Source organism: Gorilla gorilla, chromosome 8, assembly GCF_029281585.2.
Source record: "Gorilla gorilla gorilla isolate KB3781 chromosome 8, NHGRI_mGorGor1-v2.1_pri, whole genome shotgun sequence".
Lineage (NCBI taxonomy): Eukaryota > Metazoa > Chordata > Mammalia > Primates > Hominidae > Gorilla > Gorilla gorilla.
This window is the reverse complement of record NC_073232.2, coordinates 104,105,535-104,129,750: the sequence shown is the minus strand read 5'-3', so window position 1 is coordinate 104,129,750 and position 24,216 is coordinate 104,105,535. Positions and strand designations below refer to the sequence as shown.

Sequence of the window (24,216 nt, the reverse complement as noted above, 5' to 3'; positions counted from 1 at the left end):
GGGGGAGGAGAAAGGGATGGTTAATGAGTACAGAAAAAAAGAATGAATAAGGTCTAGTATTTGGTAGCACAACAGGGTGACTATAGTTAATAATAATTTAATTGTACATTTAAAAATAACTAAAAGTATAATTGGATTGTTTGTAACACAAAGGATAAATGCTTGAGAGGTTAGATACCCCATTTTCTATGATGTGATTATTACGCATTGCATGCCTGTATCAAAATATCTCATGTATCTCATAAATATATACACCTACTATGTATCCACAAAAACTAAAAATAAGAAAATAAAAAGATTGATGTCTGTTGAGGACTGCTTTATGCTTCCAATATGGTGCCTTGTTGCTGCGTCCTCTGGAGGAGAGGAGCACTGTGTGAAGGTGGAAAGGCAGAACAGTCCCTTCAATCTTGAGCTCTTTAATAAGGTGCTAATACCATTCAAGAGGTTAAGATCATGACTTAATCACCTCCCAAATGCCACACCTGTTAATATTGCAGCATTAGGGATTAAGTTTCAACATGAATTTTGGATGAGATAACATCATTCAAAACGCAGCAATATCTTTTCTTATCTTTATGGTCTATTTGTATTTCCTTGCACTAAAATGCTTATTTTTCTTTTGCCCATTTTTGTGTTATGTTGTTTATCTTTTGCTACTGATTTGTAGGCATTTTGTATCTATTTTGGATATTAATCTTGTATCAGTTGTATGTGTTGAAAAATATCTTCCCCAAGTTTATAGTTTGTTTTTTCACTTCCCCAGTGAAAAGATGTCTGAATTATAATATAGCTAAATTTGTACATCCTTTAATCAAGTTTATTTATGAATTCTCCCTTACCTCAAGGTTGTAAAGATATTATATTTTCTTCTAAAAGTTCAAATTTTTGCTTTTAACATTTAAGTTTTTAATCTTTATGGACTTGATTTTGGGTTATAGTGTGATATTCAATTTCTTTTATTTTTTCCCCAGGAGAATAACAGATAGTCCTCGTAGCATCTAGTAAGTGTTTTCTCATTTAAGAAGAAAGCTGCAGTGCCACATCAAGCTTCCATATAGACTCTATTTGATTCCACTGATTGATCTATGGATTCTTCCTCCTACACCATACTATCTTAATATTGCTTTATAATAAGTTTTCTTACCTGTTAGGGTAAATCTTCCACTATATTCTTCTTTGCTTTTCTTGAGATTTTGATCTCCCATATAAATTTTGGAATCAGAGGCTCAAGTTCTTTGAAAACCCCATTTGAATGCTAAGGAGACTTGCACTGAATTTATAGTTCACTATTGTGATTTTAAAGATATTGAGTCCTCTCATCATTGAACATGGTATATCTCTTCATTTATTTTCTTCTTTAAAGAATTTCAGTAAAGTTTTACAGTTTCCTCCATACAGGTCTCACACATCCTTGTTTTATTGCTATAATAGTAAAAAAAAGTATGGCTTATCAAACCAGTGTAAAAAGATATTTTTGAAGCACTTTGATACATTTTAATTTGTACTGGGTATTAGATGATATTAAGGTGTTAGCATTAATTGGATTAGGTTATATGCTAAAATCATGTTCATTATGATAAAAATAAAAGGCCTTTATTAGAAACTCATATGCATTTACTGGTAAGGTGACATGACATTTGTTTAAAATAGTGCATATGACATAATGTCACTATTTTTAGTTTTAAGTAGTTCATTAAAAAAGTTAAGGGAGATGAAAGAAGAATGGCCAAGTGTTGATAATTGTTGAAGTGAAGCTGGGTAATGGGTATGTGAGAGTTCATTACGCTATTCTCCCAATTTTTGTGTATATTTGAAAAGTTGTATAATAAAGACTTTAACATTATATTTTTGAATTATTTTTGCTGAGGTGTAGAGATTATATATATGGAAGGGAAGGGATTGTTTTATTGATATATACATATATATATATATAGAGAGAGAAAGAACCATTTTGCCAAACTCTCTCATTGTTTCCAACAATTTGTCTATTGTTTTGGGTGTTCTAGACAGTCTTATCATCTGTGAATGTGAATATGTGGAAAAAATTTATCCTTTTCCAACCCTAGGCCTTGCTGGGTTGGCTAAGACCTCAAATATAATATTGAGTAAAAGTATTAATGTTGGGCATGCTTGTCATGTTCTGGTTTTTTAAAAGACAGCTAAGTTTCACTACTAAGAATGATGTTTTTCTTTTTTTTTTTCTGTTTTCTTTTTTCTATACCGAGACCCTCACTCTGTTGCCCAAGCTGGAGTGTAGTGGTGCTATCATAGCTCACTGCAGCTTTGAACTCCTGGGCTTAAGTGATCCTTCTATTTCAGCCTCCCTAGCAGCTGGGACTACAGGCATGTGCCACTATGCCCGGGTATGATGTTTTAAAAAAAATTAGCTTTGGTAATGTTTTAGTAGTTATGAAAAGATGTTGAAACATAATCAGATGTTGAATTTTATTAAATGCTTTTCTTCTTTTTCTTGTTTTTGTTTGTTTGTTTGTTTGTTTGTGTTTTTTTACGATGGATTCTTGCTCTGTCACCCAGGCTGGAGAGAGCAGTGGCGCCATCTTGGCCCACTGCAACCTCCGCCTCCTGGGTTCAAGCAATTCTCCCCTGCCTCAGCCTTCTGAGTAGCTGGGATTACAGGTGTGTGCCACCATATCTGGCTAATTTTTGTATTTTTAGTAGAGATGAGGTTTAACCATGTTGGTCAGGCTGCTCTTGAACTCCTGACCTCACGGTCTGCCCGCCTTGGCCTCCCAAAGTGCTGGGATTACAGGCGTGAGCCATCGTGTCCAGCCTAAATGCTTTTTTCTACACTTATTGAGATGTGTTTTTTTTTTGTTCTGTTCACATAATCAATTATGTTTACGGATTTTCTAATGTCAAACCAATCAATAATTTAAACTTTTTCCACAAAGTAAACAATGCGCCCAAAGAATTGTTCAGAAAAATTATACCAAACTGTCATTGAATAGATTATTCCAATCTTGTTCAAACTTCCAGAGACTAGAAAAAGAGGAAATACTCCTTAAGTCTATGAAGTTAGTATAACCAAAGCAGACAAAGAAAGAAACAAGAAAGAGAAATTACAGGCCAATTTCACTCATGAACATAGGTGTAAAATTCCTGAATAGAATACTAGCTAACAGAATCCAGAAAAGATTGTGTGGAACCAGTGGGTGCTTGCAGCAAACACCCCAAACAAACAAACATACAACAAATAACTCCAGGGGTACTTATACATATAATTAAAGCAACTATAGGACTGACTCTGACAAGTAGTTTTCTTAACTTTAAACAGAATACTTTCCCTTGGCAACATTTATTTTTCTCTTCATTATAAAGGGAATTGAACAGCTTGGACTTGGAGACAGTGAGTTAAAACAGAAATAAGAAGGCGGCAGAAAAAGACTATACCAGATTGAAATGTGTTGGATATTCATATCCACCCAGCACCTCAGAATGTGGCCATGAAGGATGGAGACAGAGATTGGAGTGACGCATCTTCAAGCCTAGGAACACTAAGGATTGCTGGTAATCACCAGAAGCTGGAAGAGGCAAGAAAGTGTCCTTTCCTAGAGCCTTCAGAGAGAGCGCAGCCCTGCCAACACCTTGATTATACACTTCAAGCTTCTAGAATTGTGAGAGAATAAATTTCTGTTGTTATAAGTCACCTAGTTTGTGGTCTTTTGTTATGGCAGCCCTGGGAAACTAATAAACATGATAGTACTGGGAAGTGAGATGCTGCTGTAGCAAATACCTAAAAATGTGGAAGTGGCTTTGGAACTGGGTAGTGGGTAGAGGCTGGGAGAATTTTTAGGTACATGCCAGAAAAAGCCTGGGTTGCCTTGAAGAGACTGTTGGTAGAAATACTGAAGTTTAAGGGGCTTCTAGTTAGGGCTCAGAAAGAAGGAAGGAGAGCTATGGAGAGAGCTTCTGTTGTGTTAAGGCATATATATATATTACCACTAAAAGAATGTTTCTAGAAATATGAGCGATAAAGGTGCTTCTGGTGAAGTCCCAGATATAAATGGGGAACATATTCTTGGCCAGTAGAGAAAAGGCAATCCTTGTCATAAAGTGGCAGAAAACTTGGCTGAATTATGCTCTACTGTTCGGTGAAAAGTAGAACTTGTAAAAGAAGAACTTGGATATTTGGATTAGGAGATTTCCAGGCAAAGTATGAAAGGTGCAGCCAGATTTCTCTTTGCTGCTTACAGTAAAATGAGAGAAGAAAGAGATACATTGAGAAATGCGCTGTTAAGGAAAAAGAAACCAAGAGTTGATCATTTGGAAGATTCTTATGCTGTCCAAATAGCATGCTATGAAAAAAGGGCTAAGGTGTAGCTGGACAGCTGTTTGCGATAGACAGTAGGAGTGTGATTTAGGGATCCAGTCAACCATCTCAGTAACAGCCTGCAATAAAGATGGGGTTATCCAGGAAGGACCCATGGAGCACCTTCATGTCTAACAATGTGAGACTCCTTGACATTCATGAAAGACTTACAAGGTTTTTGAGAATTTTATACCAGCAGAAACAGTGCCAGCCTGGACTGAAAGGGACAGAGACAAGACAAAATGAAGGAGGAATGACTTTTGAGGGCAGAGCCATGAAGCAGAGGTCGGAGAGAAAGGAGTTCCTACCTCAGAGGGCCCAGAGGACATAGCATCAAGCCACAAAGGATTACTCTTAGGCTTTGAAACCTGAGGGAATTTGCACTGCTGCGTTGTGAACTTGCTATAGACAAGTAAGTCCTTCATTTCTTCCAATTTTTTAGTTTAGGAATGGGAATGCCTGGCCTATGCCTGTTCCATCAGTGTATTTTGGAAGCAGGGAACTTGTTTTCTAGTTTCACAAATCTGTGGATGGAGAATAATTTTGCCCTGGGATGGACCATACCCAGAGTTTCACCCATACTTGGTTTAGATTATATAGATAATGATATTTGGAACTTTACTGGTGGATGTTTAGGGAAGATTTTGAATTTAGAGCTAATCCTGGAATGGGTTAAGACTTTTGAGGATATGGGGATGGGGTGAATGTATTTTGTGCATGGGACGGGTGTGAGTTTTGGGGAAGCAGAGGGCAAACTTTACTGGGTTGAGTGGCGTCCCTCCCAAATTCATATCCACCTGGAACCTCAGAATGGGACCTTATTTGCAAATCAGATCTTTGCAAACGTAATTAAGATGTATATTAAGATGAAGTCATATCAGAGTAGGGTGGGCCCTAAATGTAATCACTGCATTTAGTGATTACATTAAAGGAAGAGGAGAGGGCACACAAGGAGAAACTCATGTGAGGATTGCTGGCAACCAGTAGAAGCTAGAATAGGCAAGGAAGAATTCTGCCATAAAGTGTTTCAGACAGAGCATGGCCCTGCTGACACCTTGATTGGAACTTTTCATTGCCATAAATGTGAGAGAATAAATTTCTGTTGTTATAAACCACCAGGTTTATGGCACTTTGTTACAGCAGCCTTGGGAAGCTAATAACACAGTTAGTTGTAGGAAACACTTGTCAAACATAGGAACCCGTAGGATTGAAAGCTCATCAAAGGCTCACAAGAGAACAACAGTCTAGGCAAGTGGATTAAATGAACAAGTATTAAGGGAATTAAAGAGGTTTCTAAGTGACTTCTACTCATGTGTGATGTTGTAGGAGTTTGGAAATAACACAACTGTACAACTGATTTAATGAGGAAGCTTTGGTTTGGCATTTAACTTGCTACCTAATGGGAACTGATTACATGTCTATTTATTTTTTCATCATTTGTATTCCTTTAAGTTTTCTTGATAAACAAGGATGATATCTTTTATTTTCAATGGCTAGGGTACTTTTAGCTATTTTATGTTCATGGCAGAAATTCTAGCATGTTTTGTTATTGTTAAAGCTGATATAGAAATACATTCTGATGATACTTTGTAAAAACTTTCATATTTATTTATTTTCACAAAATGTTGCTATAAACTTGAAAAATAGAGGTGAGCAGAAGGGAAATATAGAGCAACAAAGGTTAAGATACACGAACATACATTAACGTTTGTGTCACAGCATGATGCTTCAGGAAGAAGAGGTGGAGATACAGTTGAAGGAGAGATGGAGACTAGTGTGCAGGCCATTTATTAGGCAGTGGTCTTGGGGTCAGCACTTGTGGAAGGGAGGGAAAGAAAGCAGAATTGGGTAGAGGGAGAAGTTGAAGTGTAATCAATTAATCAACCTGATGACAAGCTCTGGATCTGGGATGGCCCTTCAAAATTGTCCCTAGCTGAAGCAAGAACAGGCACCTCTTAATCATTGTATATGAGCTACTCTTGGAAGGAGGTATCATCTTGGACCTCCAATTTTCTTTTGCCACAGCAATCCCCAAAGAGGACTGAGAGCTGAGGAGTGTCTTCCTGCAGCACTTTAGCAGCTGGGGGAACAAATCTTCCATTCCTGAAGAAGAAATCTGGGTGGCATATTGCAGCATCTATCACATGTAGATACAGAAAATTGAGTCAATCATAGCCCTCAATTGATGGGACTTTATCACTATTGTTTCTGCAATATCCCCTTTCTTTTCTTTTTTTTCCCATTCAATTGACTCCCAGACCCATTCTTCTTCCCTGACATGTTTGGTATATACCCTTGGATATGTGTGTATCTTTGAAAAATATATAATACTGTTTTGTGTATTTATGTGTTTAAATTTACATCAGTGGTATTGTGCTTAGTTTTTTTCCCCATTTTCTTTCAAAATTACATCAATGATATTGTACTACTGCTATCTGTAATTCTGCTTGTTGCTTTTTTCGATCAACACTATGTTCTTGAGGTTTATCCGTCTCATTGTACATTCATCTAGTACATTGCTTCCAGATGCTTCATTTTTATTTACCTATCTTTTTGTTTTGTTTTGTTTTTGTTTTTTTCCTAGGCTCTGGGGTGTTTTTATATTTACCTATCTTTTTAAGTGACGAATACCAAAGTTAACCCCAACTACCATAACCAATGTTTGTACATGTTCCCTCTAGGTGAAAGGCTTTTAAAAACTGGTATTTCTGGTTTAAAGTGTATTCATATATTAAGCTAACTGCTATAACTCCTGAAATATCAGTGGCTTAGCATAATAACAATTTCCCACTCACATAAAGTCCAACTGTCAGCAGGGGCTGGGGCACACTCCATGCAGTCATTCAGGAACCTAGGCTGGTGGAAGCTCTGCCATCTTTTGCTGTGGTTTTAGGTGTCACTATCCAGCCAACTATGAGGAGAGAAAGTGAAAGAATGATTGGTGGATTTTTACAAGCCAAGCCTGAAAGTGGTGTATAATCATCACTCTTTCCACATTCCATAGGCTGAAAGTCATATAATTGCACCTCACCAAAACAGAGGCTGGGAAATATGGTCTAACTGAGCGTCTAGGAGAAAAAAAATAGGTTTGCTGAATCTCTGGCCAATTTCTGCCATAGTTCACTCTTCTGGTAAATAGCATCTGTTTTACTCTTCTTCCCACATATAAGATACACCTTATCTTGAGAGTGACTGCTCAAAGTATCAGTCAGTGCATCCAATTCAAGTTCTAGGATTTCCTAGTGATACACAGTTATTTCAGTCATACAAGTGGCTTCTTGTGGTCAAGCCACCCATGAACTAAAGAGATAAATTATTTGCACCTATTCTCATTCTTACTCCCACATACCTAATACATTCATTAGGGACAGGGCTAGATGGCTACAATTAAGAATTCTTAACTTGAAAAGAAAAATAATGGGAGACACATAGTAATTGCTGGTTCATTACAATGATAAAATCCTCTGAGGCATGCATTGTGAATTCCTCTTAACTGGGCCGTGGGCTAATTTGTAATTAGAGCTGGGTTCTACTCCCTTTGAGGCATTCCCTTATCCACTGTTTTTCATGGTTCTTGGGTTTTTCCTGCCGGATGTTCTTCCTTGTCTATTTTTCACGGCCGTACCTGAAGAGGTTGTTGAGGAATATGTCCTTGGAGACTGCACAGCTTTCTGAGCCTGCTTTCAGCTATGCAAATTTCAGAATCTGACTTTTTTGTTTTGTTTTGTTTTTTGAGACAGAGTTTCCCTCTGTCACCCAGGCTGGAGTGCAGTGGTGTGATCTTGGCTCACTGCAACCTCCGCCTCTGGGGCTCAACCGGATTTTGTGCCTCAGCCTCCCAAGTAGCTGGGATTACAGGCATGTGCCACCATGGCCAGCTAATTTTTGTATTTTTAGTAGAGATGGGGTTTTGCCATGTTGGCCAGGCTGGTCTCAAACTCCTGGCCTCAAGTGATCCGCCCGCCTTGGCCTCCCAAAGTGCTGGGATTACAGACGTAAGCCACCATGCCTGGCCTGTGTTTTTTTTTGTTGTTGTTGTTTGCTTTTTTGTGACAGCGTCTCACTATGTTGACCAGGTTGGTCTTGAACTCTTGGCCTTAAGCAATTCTTCTACCTCTTTCTCCCAAAGTGTTAGGATTACAAGAAGTTCATTTTAAGACTAGACTAGTCAAAAAAAATTTTTTTAGTCCAGATTCTGTTGTTGACTCCATTTGTTAGTTTTTGTTTTTGGCAAAATAATTCCTTCAAAAACTTAATAGAGTTCTGATCAATTTACTTCTAGTCAATTCCATATGTCTGTAACCACACCTAAATTATTTAATAAATGTAATTCTAAAACCTGATTCATTTTTGCTTTCTTGCCACCATGCTTTTCTCAATGGCAGCTTCTGATCGTTGCATTATATTCGATCATATGCTTATATAGTTTCCTTATCCATTACTTTATAAAAGGACATGTAAGTTTTCTCCAACTCTTAGTTACCACAAACAACTGCATGAATATCTTGTGTATGTCTCGTTGTATATCTCTACAACTGTTCTTTGGGGTAAAAACTCATTAGAGGAAGTGCAACATCATAACATTTACACGTATTTAATGCTATTAAATACTGCCTATTTAATGTTATTAAATACTGCCATACTGTTCTCCAAAATGGCAGCACCATTCCATCCAACCATAGACAGTTTTCTAGTATCCCCACCTGCACTTAGTATTATTTAATAACATAGTAAGTGTAAGATGGTCTCTTATTGTCTTAAATCACTGTGTGGATATGTCAGTCCTCCCCTGACTAATCAATAAAAGCAATTCTAATTAAAATTTTAGAATTTTTGAGGAAATCAAACTTTTTCTAATATTTATATAGAATAATTAAGGAGTTAAAATTAGGAAAGTCAATTTTATAAAAAAGGGCAGAGAAAGGAGCCTAATCTATAAAACATGAAAGTATATTATGGAGTTATAATAATTAAAACTTATGTTTTTGTCAGAGGAACAGGAAACTAGACCGTTGGAACAGAATTTACTTATTTATTTTTTTGAGACAGGATCTCACTCTGTTGCTAAGGCTTGAGTGCAGTGATGCGAACTTGGCTCACTGTAGCTTCAACCTCCTAGGCTCAAGTGGTCTCCCACTTCAGCCTCCCAAGTAGCTGGGACTATAGGCACGTGCCACCATGCCTGTCTAATTTTTTTGTGGAGATAAGGTCTCACTATGTTGCCCAGGCTGGTCTCGAACTGCTTAGCTCAAGCTATCCTCCTGCCTAGTTCTCCCAAAGTGGTGGGATTACAGGCGTGAGCCACTGAGCCCAACCCTGGAACAGAATTTAAAACTCAAATAGACCCATGGGTGTATGAAAATTTTGTAAATAATAACAATAATAATGTGGAAGGTAATATTATTTGTTTACAATCTTCCTTCCTGGCCCCTGCCATAGTTTCATTATGGACAAGCTTCCTGGACCTAAATGTTTATCTCTCCCTCCCCACTCACTCTATACAAAAATAAACTCAAATGGATCAAAGACTGTATGGCAGGTATACCTGGCAGCAATAACTTAAGCATACCTTAAGAATAACCCTATGGTTTAAGAATGTATGTTCAGACTTCTGAGCTAAGGAACCTGGGAACAGCCAACCCACAGATTCATTCCTTATCTGTGAGGAACATCTGAACCCTCTAGGATATCCTGTGGAACTCAGGTAGCGTAGGGGATCAAGGTACTTTGTTTTGGGTTAAATGAAGGTTGCCAGGTGGAGATTGCTAGGGGAAGGGTGCTACGTGAAAATGCTATATACACTGCATGCTTTTTATAAGCAGTTGTGGTTCTCCTGCCCAGTCCATGGCCACCGGACTGCCCTGTATATAAGTCTTCTCAATAAGCCTTATGTCTTGTTCACTGGCTCTGGGCCTCTTCTTCAGTCTCTATTGACTGAAGTCAGTAAGGGTCTGGCATGACAAAGACTTAAATATGAGACCAAAACTATAAAACTAGCTAGATAAGAGGAAAAAGTTCTAGTGTTCTATGGTACTGTAGGATGACTATAGTTAACAATAATGTATTACATAGTTTCAAATATCTAGAAGAAGGATCTTGAATGTTCCCAGCACAAAGAAATGATAAATGTTTGAAGTGATGGATATGCTAATTACCCTGATCTGATCACTATACTTTGTATGTATCAAAACATCACTGTAGGCTGAGGTGGACGGATTGCTTCAGCCCAGGAATTTGAGACCAGCCTGGGCAACATGGTGAAACTCCATCTCTATTAAAACTGCAAAAATTAGCCAGGTGTGGTGGCACGTGCATGTAGTCCCAACTACTTAGTCCCAACTACTCCAGAGGCTGAGGTAGGAGGATGGCTTCAGCCTGGGAGGCAGAGGTTGCAGTGGGCCAAGATCATGCCACTGCACTCCAGCCTGGGGGATAGAGCCAGACCTTGTGCTGAAAACAAACAAAAGTGGGGTTTAACATGGATAAATGATGATAGCTTGCTAAGAAATTAATATTATCAACTCAATTCTGTACATCTGAGGTAAAAAAAAGCCTCTGCTAGTAATTCACTGAACTATACCACTTTTGGAAAGAATTCCACTTTTATTTTATAGTTTGATTAAGTTGTCTATACCAACATAAAATAAATTTAACATTTTTGCTTCAATCTTGAATAAAATTTGTTTTCAATGTATTTTATTAATTGTACGTTTTGTTTTTTATTTTGCATATTTATTTTTCTCATTCATTTCTTGATAAAGTAGTCCAATGACATATTCTTTTGTTAATTTAAATTCATGTTTTCCCATAGGGCACACTAATTACTATACAGTTTGGATTTAAAGTCCATGATATACCTGATGAAAAGAACGAGAAACTCTCTTATTTAGCAGTCTAACTTCCTGAACATAATCAATAGCTTCATCGAAAGGGAAGATCTAAACTCTGTGGTTAGGACTTCTACTTTTAGCCAGGCAGAGTAACTTATGGCAGAAAAATGCACCCTTTAAGAAAAAGTATAAAAATTGGATTTAAAAAAACCCAAAAGCTCTTTATGGGTATTGGGAAGCTGCTAAGGCAATGCAGAACTTGAGAGGTCAAGATTCTGCAGAGATGAGAACCATGGAGAGCTGAAAGGACATTCTGCAGCAATGTTTTACCATGGGGAGTTTCACAATTCTGGGCTCAAGGAATGTCGCTGAAAACCCAGTAAAGGGCCTGGGGAAAGGGCTTTTGCTGGAAGGCAGAGTAGCCATCAGAGCATTTGTCAATCCTGTGGGTGTGAAGAAATACATATTGTAGACTGGAGGGACAGAAAGCTGGGCCCAGCAATTGACCATTTTTTTTGTTTGTTTTTTGAGACAGGGTTTCCCTGTTGCCCAGGGTGGAGTGCATTGACACAATCACAGCTCACTGCAGCCTCTATCTCCGGACTCAAGTGATCCTCCCAATTCAGCCTCCTAAGTAGCTGGGACTACAGGCACATGTCACCATGCCTGAATAATTGTTTTGTTATCATTATTATTTTTTGTAGAGACGGGGTCTCTTTATGTTGCCCAGGCTGGTCTCAAACTCCTGAGTTCAAGAAATTGTCACACTTTATGCTGGGATTACAGGATTGAGCCACCATGCCCAGCAAGGTGGTTTTGTTTTGTTTGTTTTTGCTTTTTTTCCATTTTGCTGAATTCTGAAGCTGTAAAATTCAGGAACCTAAGAAGCCAGGCAAAGCAGAATGGAGTTCCTGGCAGTTGCACATGGCTGAGGAGTCAAGGATTAGAGTTCAGAACATGACATGGGGGCTGGAACCTGGAGAAGTCCCAGGCTTTTAGTTGGAACTTAAGCAGCTATGCTCTAGAGTGGTAGTAATACAAAGGTAGAAAGAGGCTGTGTGCAGTGGCTCACACCTGTAATTCCAGCAATTTGGGAGGCTGAGGTGCTTGAGGCCGGGAGTTTGAGACCAGTCTGGGCAAGGAAGTGAGACCCTGTCTCTACAAAATATGCATAAAAAAATTTAGCTGGACATGATGGCATGCACCTGTAGTCCTAGCCACTTGGGAACCTGAAGTGGGAGAATTGCTTGAGCCCAGGAGTCTGAGCCTTCAGTGAGCTAGGATTGTGCCACCGCACTCCAGCTTGGGCAACAGAGTGTCTCTAAAATAAATAAATAAATAAAAAAAGAGGTGGAAAAAGCCTTAGTAAAACTGCAGCCTAACTTTGAGTTAGCTCAGTTCCTGATTGAATTGAAGTGGCCGGTTCTAATTCTACCTACCTATCAGAGGAAAGGGTGAGCCCTCTCTGGAGATTCCTTCATCATCCAAAACTTCTGTAATTTTTCAAGAGAGTATCTGACTGTCAATCAAAAAGTATCAGGCATACCAAGAAACAGGACAAAATGACAGAGAAAGAGAGAGAGGCAGAGAGCAAGAGAGAGGGGGAGAGAAATAAGACAGGTGATCCAGAATTATAGCTGTCAACAAATATTTTAATATTACTATAATAAATGTATTCAAGAAAATAGAGAAAAATATGGAGAAAATAGATTAAGAAAAAAAAAAAGAATTTCACCAGGGACAAATGGGACATAATGAACAGGTCTGACATATATGTAACTGGAGTCCCAGCAGACTAGGAAAAACTGGGAAAGAAAATGTTCTAAGATGGAAAAAGAAAGTGCAAAAAAAAAAATGAAGAGTAATGAAAGAGTTAAATATATGGGTATATATGAATGGATTTTGACTGTATAAAGCAACAATAGTAATGCTGTTTAAAATCTAAAACGTACAGAATTTCACCAGATCTGGTGGCTTATGCTTGTAATCCCAGCACTTTGGGAGGATGAGGTGAGATGATCTCTCAAGGCCAGTTCAAAACCCACCTGGGCAACATAGTGAGACCCATCTCTACAAAAATTAATTGGGCATGGTGCTGTGTGCCTGTAGTTGTAGCTACTCAGGAGGCTGAGATGGAAGGATCACTTGAGCCCAGGAGTTTGAGGCTGCAGTGATTCATGATCATGCCACTGCACTCCAGCAGCCTGGGCAACAGAGCAAGACACTGTCTCAAAAAAAGGAAAACAAAAGGAAAAATTTAAAAAATGTAAAATATAAAAAAGTGAATATACAATAACAACAAAACAAAAGACAAGATATGGTAAATGGAGTTAAAGTGTTCTAAAGTACTAGCATTGTCAGGGAAGTGGTAAAAAGAAATTTTTAGGCTGTGTTATGGTTAAATTGTGTCCTCCCCAAAAGGTATGTTGAAGTCCTAACCCCAGTACTTCAGAATGTGACCTTATTTGGAAACAGGGTCATTTCCAATGTAATTAAACTAGAGATGAGGGCATACTGGAGTAGAATGACACCATAGAGTAGAAAACAGCCATGTGAGGACAAGAGATACAGAGAGAATACCATGGGAAGATGGAGGCAGAGATTAGATTGGAGTGATGCACCTACAAGTCAAGTGTATTAGGGTTCTCTAGTGGGACAGAACTAATAGGATAGATGTATATATAAAAAGGAGTATATTAAGGAGTATTAACTCACATGATCACAAGGTCCCACAATAGGCTGTCTGCAAGCTGAGGAGAAAGGAAGCCAGTCTGAGTTCCAAAGCTCAAGAACCTGGAACCTGATGTTTGAGGGCAGGAAGCATCCAGCACAGGAGAAAGATGTAGGCTGGGAGGCTAAGCCAGTCTAATCTCTCTACATTCTTATGCCTGCTTTTTATTCTGGCCACACTGGCAGCTGATTAGATTGTGCCTGCCCAGATTAAAGGAGGGTCTGCCTTTCCCAGTCCACTGACTCAAATGTTAATCTCCTTTGGCAACACCCACACAGACACACCAGGAGCAGTATTTTGCATCCTTTAATCCAATTGAGTTGACACTCATTATTAACCATCACACCAAGGAATGCCAAAGATTGCTGGCTGTCATCAGAAGCTAGGAGAGAAGCATGGAACAGGCTGTTTCTCAGAGCCCTCAGAAGGAACTAAACCTGCTCACGTCTTGGTTTTGGACTTCTAGTCTCCAGAACTTTAACATTTTTGTTGTTATAAGCCACTTAGTTTGAGGTAATTTGTTATGACAGCCCTAGAAAAATAATATAGACTGTAATAAATTGCAATATTTAGGCTAATCACCAAAAGAACAACTAAAAAAGTAAAAGGAATTAATAGATGAAAAATAGAATAATATTGCATTATTTAATTAAATCCAAAGGAAAGTAAGAAATGAGAGAAAAAAACTCAGTTGGGTGAGATATATAACAAGTAGTAAAATGGTAGACATATTAGTAATGATATTATATATTTCTTATTATATTGTATTAAATGTAAATGGACTGAACATTCCAATTAAAAGATTGTCAGAAATTGGATAGAAAACAAAACTCTGCTATAGCTACTTGTAACAAACATAGCTTGATATAAGAACGTAGACAGTTTAAAGTAAATGGATTAAAAAGTATATCATGCAAATTCCAGTCAAAAGAAAATGAATGTAGCTATATCAATATAAACAAGAACATTTTAAGGCAGGAAATATTACTAGAAATAGAGAAACATTTAATGATTTTGAACAGGTGTGCTATAGATTGGATGTTTCTGTTCCCCCCTCAAATTCCTCTATCGAACCCTTAATCCCCATTGTGATGGTATATGGAAGTGGGGCCTTTGGGAGGTAGTTCATGAGGTTGGAAAGTGGAGTCTCATGATGGGATTAGTGCACTTATAATAAGAGACATGAGAGAGATGATCTCTGTCTCTGCCACGTGAGGATAAAAAAAAAAAGCAGCCATATGCAAATAAGAAAGAAGGCCTTCATAGACAATGAATGTGCTGGTACCTTGATCTTGGATCTCCTAGCATCCAAAGCTGTGAGAAATAAATGTTGAATGTTTAAGTCATTCAGTCTAGGGTATTTTGTTATAGCTGCCCAAACTGAGTAACACAGGGTGAATCCTTTAGAAAGATATAACAATTTTATACCTATATACACCCAGTAAATGGTTTTAAAGTATATGAAGCAAAAATCTTACAGGACCAGGAGAAATAGGAAAATCCACAGTCATTGTGGGATGCTTTCACATAGCTCTCTCAAAAGCTGGTAGAACAAGCAGACAAAACATTAGCAAGTATATAGAAGATCTGAACAATATGATTAACAAAATTTAACCTAACACACTATGTAGAACATTACAGCCAACAACAACAGAATATGCATTCAATTCAAGTGTACGTGGAACATTTATTAAAATTGACCATGTGCTGAGCCATAAAGTATACATAAAGTTTTCAAAGGTTTAAAACCATACAGATTGTGTTCTCTGAAACAGTGAAATCCAGCTAGATATCAATGACAGTTAACTGGAAAACCCTCAACTGTTATTAAATTAAGCAATATAATTCTAAATACGTTAGCGCTCAAATAAGAACTTGGAAACTAGATAGTATTTTGAATTGAATAATAACGAAAATATAACATTAAAATGCATAGCTTCTACTAAAGCTGTGCTTATAGAGAATTTTACAGTTTTAAAATGCATACTATTAGAAAATAAGGAAGGTTGGCCGGGCGCGGTGGCTCACGCCTGTAATCCCAGCTCTTTGGGAGGCCAAGGTGGTTGGATCACGAGGTCAGGAGATTGAGACCATCCTGGCTAACACGGTGAAACCCCGTCTCCACTAAAAAATACAAAAAAATTAGCAGGGCTTGGTGGCGGGTGCCTGTAGTCCCAGCTAGTCGGGAGGCTGAGGCAGGAGAATGGCATGAACCTGGGAGGCAGAGCTTGCAGTGAGCTGACATCACACCACCGCACTCCAGCCTGAGCGACAGAGTGAGACCGTGTCTCAAAAAAAAAAGAAGAGAAAGAAAAGAAAAAAGAAAAAAAAAAGGAAAAAGAAAAAGAAAAAAAGAAAAAAAAATTTATCTAAAAAAAAACCTAGAAAAAACCCAGCAAAATAAATCTACAAAAGTAGAAGGAAGTAAATAATAAATGTAAGAAAAGAAATTAATTCAATAGCAAACAAGTGCACAATAGAGAGAACCAACACAACCAAAAGTGGGATCTTGGAAAATAATAATAAATTTGACAGGCCTCTAGCAAATAAATCAAAGGGAAAGAGAGAAAGAGGGAGATAGCATGAGCAAATGAGAGCAAGCAAGCACACAATTCCAACATCAGAAATGAAAAATGGACATTTCTACAGATTTTGTAGGCATGAGAAATATAAAAAGATGATATTAAACACAACCTGCTAATGTTGTATAGACTCAAAGCTACTAAATAAGTTGCTTCTGTAATTTAAAACCTTCCCATAAAGAAGTATTCAGGCCCAGATAACCTTATGGGTGAATTCTTTCAAATATTTAAGGAAGAGGCAACACTAATCTTACACAACTTCCTTAGAGAATATAAAAAGGTAAAATACTCCTAACTAATTTTAAGAGGCTAGCATTACCTTAGGACCAAAGTTTGAAAATGACATTTAAGAAATGAAAATTATACGCCAATCTCTTTCAAAACCAGAAATGGAAGAATTCTAAACAAAATGTTAGCAAATTGAATTTATCAATGTATAAAAAGACAATAATCATGACCAAATTGGCTTTTGTTGAGGTTGGTTTGACATTTGAAAATTAATCAGTGTAACTCATCACATTAACAGAAAAAATGAGAAAATCATATGACCTACTTATTGGATACAGAAAAAGCATTTGATAAGGCAAAGAATAGTTGTGATAAAAACTCTTAGCAAACTAAGAATGGAAAGAATTTCTTTTATCTGAGAAGGAGTATTTACAGAAAAACCTAAAGAAAATATAATAGTGAAGAGTAAAGTATTTAAAGACGTCCCTTTGAGATGGGCAATGAGACAAAGTTCTCTTCTATCATCATTTCTACTCAACATTTTATTGGAGGTCCTATCCAGTCCAAAAAGGCAAGAAAAGGAAGAAGGAAGCTCACATCAGCTCAGATGACATGAGTGTGTGTGTAGAAAATCAAAAGAGTTCATGAGCTATTAAAATTAATAACTGACTTTAAGCAAGGCTGCAAGATACGTGATCAAAATAAAAAAAGTAATTTGTATTTTATATACCAGAAACAAACATTTGCAAGTGAAAATTAAAAAGATAAAATTGCATCAAAACCATCAAATAACTAGGAATAAATATAATAAAACATGGGCAAGATCACGTCAAAAAATTACAAATTATTATTGAGAGAAATTAAAGATAACCAAATTAGTAGAGGGATATAGCAAGAATTGGAAGACCCAGTATTGTAAAGATGTTTGTATCAGTCAGGTTTCAATCAGAGAGGCAGAACCACTAAGATAAGATAAACAAATAAATACACTTACGCATGTTATAATGGAGCTGAAAACTTTATGCTGCCTAGTGATTCTGTAGCAGTGGTAATAGTGTAGAGCAAGCATACGCTCTTTAAATATGTTTAGATACACAAATATCATTGTGTTACCAATTCCCTGGAGTATTCAGTACAGTAACATACTGTACAGCTTTGTCGCCTAGGAGCAATAGGCTATACCATATAACCTAGCTGTGGAGTAGGCTGTACCATCTAGGTTTGCGTAAGTACACTCTATGATATTTATACAATGATGAAATTGCTTAATGACACATTTCTTAGAATGTATCGTCATCATTAAGCAACTCATGACTGTAAACACATAAATGCAACGTGCACACACACACACTATATATATATATATATATACACATAAATATAAACACATGCATATGTATGTATGATTTGTTATAGGAATTTAACCTTGCACAATATAGGAGCTGGTAAAACAGCCTCTATAAGGCTGTTGTCTCTGTGTCCAATGCTGGACCTTGAAATCTGTATGACAGACAGTTGAGAAGGAAAGAAGGATATTAGGGGGTAGAACAGAGGCAGAACCTGGATCAGCTTAAGTCTCATGGCCTCTAGCCTTGGTGATGTGGGTGTCCAGCAGGAGAAACTAGTGCCACTTGCTAAGGAGTTGGAGTGGTTGAAAGAGGATTCAGAGTAATTTGGAGCAATTACAACCTGACTGTTGTTTCCACACCAACAAAGGTGAGCCAAGAGATTAGCTACAATGTACATGAGCTATAACAACGCCTGCTCTGACATGTGAACATAAAAATTATAGCTGCTACTTTACTTCTGCTCTCCAAATCTCTTGCAAGAAAGGCCTCCTATGGTCCACCCTAACAAAAACCATCAGGGAAAAGAATTCTGGGAGATATAGTATTGCCTAGCTAAATCAATCCATCACAAAACAATTTTTTCCAAATGAATTTATTGGTTAATTCAATTTTAGTTAACAGTCCCAGTAGTTGTTTTTGTTCCTCCTGTGAAAATTTACAAATTTATCCTAAAATTCATCTAGAAATGCAAAGAACCAAGAACAGTCAAGACAATTCTGAAGAAGGCTGGGGACTTAGACTACCAGATATCGTGACTTGTTATATTGCTAAAATAACAAAGCTCATGGGCCTGAGGATAGACAAATAGACCAATGCAACAGAATAGAAAATCCAAAAACAAACCCATAATATATGCAGTTATCTGATTAATGACAAAGATGAAACTGTAGTATAGTAATGAAATGAAAGTCTTCAATAAGTGGTGCTGGGACAATTTGATATCCATATGAAAATGAATTTTTACCCTGCTCTCACTCAAAAGCAATTGCAGACATATTAGATATAGATATAAAAGGTTAAGTAATAAAACTCTGCAGGAGCATAGAGGTGATGTCTGAGAAGCAGGATCTAACACAGGAGCAGACAGAGAAGCTGCTGCAGTTTTAGGATCTAACTGGCATAGAATCTATGGATCAGCATCACCATACCTTGGAACAGCATAACTGGAACATACAGGTTGCTGAACAGGACAGCTTGAATGAGCAAGATGGTGTATGGAGTGTTTTCAACCCGCCTCTGTCCCCACCCCTGCAGGTTAATACAGCTGACCACAGGATCTACAGCTATGTTGTCTCAAGACCACAACTGAGGGGTCTGCTTGGATGGGGTTATTACTTGATAATGCTTCCATTCCAGTCTACCTATTACACAATACTTGATATATTTAGGTTTGCCCTTTGTTTTATATGGCTTGACCTTCGCAGCCAGATCACTGACCCTGTTGGGTACATTGTTTCATTTATGCTAGCGTTTGAATAGAAATATGGGAGGGCACACCTTGTCTTCTAGCCCAGAACACACAGCCAGGCACTTAATGATGCCAAGCTGGTGCTTCACTCTTTGGTTTATCTTCTTGGAGATGATCAACAGGTCTCTGATAAGTTTTGTTGCAACACACTCTGTGAACCCAAAGTTATTTCACTGAAATTCTTTCTCTAGGATGCTCTTCTGGGCATGCTCTACAAACAAATCTGAGGGATACAGGGTCTCGCGGGCGTTATGAGAGAACACCTATCCATTCCTGGCCATGGTGATGCTGAAGGATCAGCGGATGACTGTGGTGGGATGGCTAGAAGGCCTCCTTCAACTGGATGACCTCATTAACCAACTGACATCTATCATGGATACAAACCAGACTTACCTGGTGTCAGAACGCCTGGAAAGGGAAGAAAGAAACCAGACCCAGGTGTTGAGACAAAAGCAGGATGAGGCCTACCTGGCTTCTCCCAGGGCTGACCAGGAGAAAGAAATGAAGAAATGGGAGGAGTGGGAGCTTAAGCAGCAGAAGGAGGAGGAGGTGCAAGAGCAAAAGCTGGCAGAGAAGAGATGGTAGCAGAATTTACAGGAGGAAAAGGAAAGGAAGTTGGAATGCCTGCCCCTGAAATTTCCCCGATGACCCTGAAAATGTCAAGATTATCTTCAAATTACACAGTGATTCTCAAGTAGAGAGATGATTCCACTTTTCACAGTCTCTAACAATAATCCATGACTTCTTATTCTCCTTGAAAAAAAGCCCTGAAAAGCTTCCGATTGAAGCCAGTTTTTTCAGGCAAGTGCTGCCCAATTGCCCTATGCTGCAGGAGGTTGGACTCAGCCATACAGGAGTTCTGTTTGTTTAGGATCTAATAGACAAATGACATTTTTTCTTCCTCTCCCCTCCTACTCCCATCCCTAAACGAAACAGAAAACACACAAACAAACAAAACAGAAAAAAAAAACCAAGAGAGAAATTCATATTATTATTATACAATATATTTTTTAAAAGACTGCTGCATCCAAAGGAAGGATCAGAAGCCATGTTGCCTGCAAGACATCACAACCTGTTTGTGCGTACACAAGGTTAGCAATGAATGTACCCACTCAGCAAGCTCAGCTTTTCTCGATGGCCTCTGCACATGCACCGTCCAGTAAACAGAGACTCTTCCCCTTCAACTCATCCATTGTCCCAACTGGGGAAGGGGACATTCCCACTAGTTCTCATTGATTCTTGGTTTTATGGAAAATAAAGTGAAAAACTTCCACCAACCAGCTACTTGCAGCATCTTCTGAGGACTTGCTTCTCCTACCTCTGGAGAGGAGAGGGAAGAGAAAGTACACAGCAGAGATGTTCCTTGAACTGCCACAATTTATGAATAATTTTGTTTCTGTTTTGCAATGACCAAGGGGGCTGAAAAAAAAGTTCCAAGAAGAAGGCATAGATGAATATATTCATGAAATTGGAATAGGCAATGATTTTCTAAAATTATTTCCATAGATTTAGGGGGTATAAGTGCAGTTTTGTAACATGGATATATTGTGTAGTGGTGAACTTTAGGCTTTTAGTGTACCCATGACCTGAATAGTGAACATTGTACCCAGTAGGTAATTTTTCAACCTTTACCCCCTCTGCCACTCTCTCACCTTTAAAAAATTTTATTTATTTATTTATTTTGAGACAAGAGTCTTACTCTGTCGCCCAGGCTGGAGTGCAATGGCGTGATCTTGGCTCATTACAACCTCTGCCTCCTGGGGTCAAATGATTCTCTGCCTCAGCCTCCCAAGAAGCTGGGATTATAGGCATCTGCCACCATGCCCAGCTAATTTTTGTATTTTTAGTAGAGGTGGGGTTTCACCATGTTGGCCAGGCTGGTCTCAAACTCCTGGCCTCAAGCAATCTGACCGTCTTGGCCTCCCAAAGTGCTGGGATTATAGGCGTGAGCCACCGCACCTGGCCCCTCTCACCCTTTGGAGTCTCCAATGTCTATTATTGCCCTCTGATGTCCATGTATACCTTCTGTTTAACTCCCACTTAGACGTGAGAACATGCTATATTTGACTTTCTGTTTCTGAGTTATTTTATTTAGAATAATGGCCTCCAGCTCCATCCATGTTGATGCAAAATACATGATTTCATTATTTTTATGGTTGTATAGTATTCCCTGGTATATATATGTCACATTTTCTTTATCCAATCATCTGTTGGTGAACACTTAGACTTATTTCATGACTTTGTTATTGTGAATGGTGCTGCAGTAAACATACGAGTGCAGGTGTCTTTTTGATATAATGATTTCTTTTCATTTGGGTAGACATCTAGTGGTATTGCTGGTTTGAATGGTAGTTCTATTTTCAGTTATTTGAGAAATCTCCATACTGTTTTCCATAGAGATTGTACCAATTTACATTCTCACCAACAATGTATATGCATTCCCTTTTCGTCACATTCTCACGGATATCTGTTTTTTGACTCTTTAATAATAACTATTCTGACTGATGTAAGATGGTATCTCATTGTAGTTTTAATTTGCATTTCAATGATGACTAGTGATGTTGAGCCTTTTTACCTGTTTGTGGGCTGCTTGTAAATCTTCTTTTGAAAAATATCTGTTCATATCTTTTGCCCATTTTTAATGGGGTTATCTATTTTTTTCTTGTTGAGTTTGAATTCCTTGTAGATTCTAGATGTTAGCCCTTCGTCAGATGCATAGTTTACAAACATTTTTTTTCCCATTCTGTAGGTTGCCTGTTTACTCTGTTAATTATTTCTTTTGCTATATGGAAGCTTTTAGTTCAATTAAGTCCCATGTGTTTATATCTGTTTTTGTTGTATTTGTTTTTGATGACAGTCAGAAATTCTTTGCGTAGGCCAACATTTAGAAGAGTTTTTCTGAGGTGTTCTTCTAGGATTTTTATAGTTTCAGGTCTTATATTTAAGTCTTTAATCTATCTTGAGTTAATTTTTACATATGGTGAGAGATATGAGTCCAGTTTCCTTCTTCTGCATATGGTTATTCAATGTTCCCCAGAATCATTTACTGAAAAGTGTGTATTTTTCGCAGTGCATGTTTTTGTTGACTTTGTCTGTTGTAGATGTAGTTTATTCCTGGTCTCTGTTCTGTTCCATTGATCTATGTGTCTATTTTATACCAGTGTCATGGTGTTTTGGTTAATATAGCGTCGTAGTATAATTTCAAGTTAGGTAAGGTGATGCTTTATTCTAGCTTTGTTCTTTTTGCTTAGGATTTCTTTGGCTATTCAGGCTCTTTTTGCATTCCATTGGAATTTTAGGATTTTTTTTCCCCTAATTCCATGACAAATGACATTGGTAATTTGATAGGAATTGCATTTAATATGTAGATTGTTTTGGATAGTATGATCATTTTAACAATATTGATTTTTCCAGTTCACAAGCATGGGATGTTTTTCCATTTGTTTGTGTCACCTGCAATTTCTTTCATCAGTGTTTTGTAGTTCTTCTCATAAAGATCTTTTACCCCCTTGGTTAAATGTATTTCTAGGTATTTTATTTTATTTTTCTAGCTACTGTAAAAGGGATTGAGTTCTTAATTTGGTTCTCAGCTTGATTTTATTGGTGGATAGACATGCTGCTGATTTTTGTATCTTGATTTTGTATCCTGAAATTTGACTGAAGTCATTAATCAAATTTAAAACTCTTTGGAGGAGTGTTAGGATTTTTCTAGAGATAAGATCATATCATCAGTGAACAGAGATACTTTGACTTCCTCTTTCTAATTTGGATGCCTTTTATTTCTTTCCGTAGGTAGGATTCCACTACCATGTTGAATAGGAGTGGTAAAAGTGGGCATCCTTGTCTTGTTCCAGTTCTTAGGGAGAATGCTTTTAGCTTTTCTATATTCAGTGTGATGTTGGCTGTGGGTTTGTCATATACGGCTTTTATTATTTTGACATATGTTCCTTTGATGCCTAGTTTGTTGAGGGTTTTTATCATGAAGAAATAATGAATTTTATGAAATGCTTTTTCTGCATCTGTTGAGATGATCATGTGATTTTTGTTTTTAATTCTGTTAGTGTGGTGTATCCCATTTATTGATTTGTGTATGTTGAACCATCCTTGCATCCTTGGAATAAAACCCATCATGATGTTCTTTTTGATGTGCTGTTGGTTTGCTAGTATTTTGTTGAGGATTTTGCGTCTATGTTTATCAGGGATATTGGCCTATAGTTTTCTTTTTTTGTTGTGTCCTTGCCTGGCTTTGTTATCAGGGTGATACTGCCTTTGTAGAATGAGTAAGGGAGGATTCCCTCCTCAGCATTTGGAACAGTTTCAGTAGGATTGGTACTAGTTCTTTGTACATCTGGCAAAATTTGGCTGTGAATCCCTCTTGTCCTGGATTTTTGTTATTGTTGTCAGGAGATTTTTAAAAAATTACTGATTCAATTTAACTACTTGCCATTTGTCTGCTCAAGATTTCTATGTCTTACTGGTTCAATCTTGAGAAGTTGTATGTTTACAGGAATTTGTCTGTTTTCTCTAGGTTTTCTAGTTTGTGCACATAGGGGTGCTAATAGTAGTCTCTGATGATCTTCTGTATTTCTGTAGTGTCCATTGTAATGTCTCCTTTATAATTTCTGATTGTGCTTATTTGAATCTTCTCTATTTTTTTCTTGATTAACCTAGCAAGGAGTATATCAGCCTGTTTAC

At 37.7% G+C, this 24,216-nt stretch overlaps 1 protein-coding gene and 1 pseudogene across 4 annotated transcripts in view; both read left to right on the top strand.

Moving 5' to 3' along the window:
* PPP1R3C (protein phosphatase 1 regulatory subunit 3C) overlaps positions 1-24,216 on the top strand; it is a 172,829-nt gene that overhangs the window by 11,834 nt on the left and 136,779 nt on the right. For 2 of the 4 annotated variants that reach the window (XM_055352472.2, XM_063710323.1), the window contains exons 2-3: positions 975-1,004; positions 3,343-4,745. The gene's annotated coding sequence lies outside the window, so the exon portion shown is untranslated. Of the gene's footprint in view, positions 1-974; positions 1,005-2,345; positions 2,367-3,342; positions 4,746-24,216 lie in introns of those variants that run through there. The other 2 variants (XM_063710321.1, XM_055352471.2) reach the window with 2 other exon arrangements.
* LOC101142061 (FAS-associated factor 2-like) lies at positions 19,083-21,182 on the top strand (annotated as a pseudogene).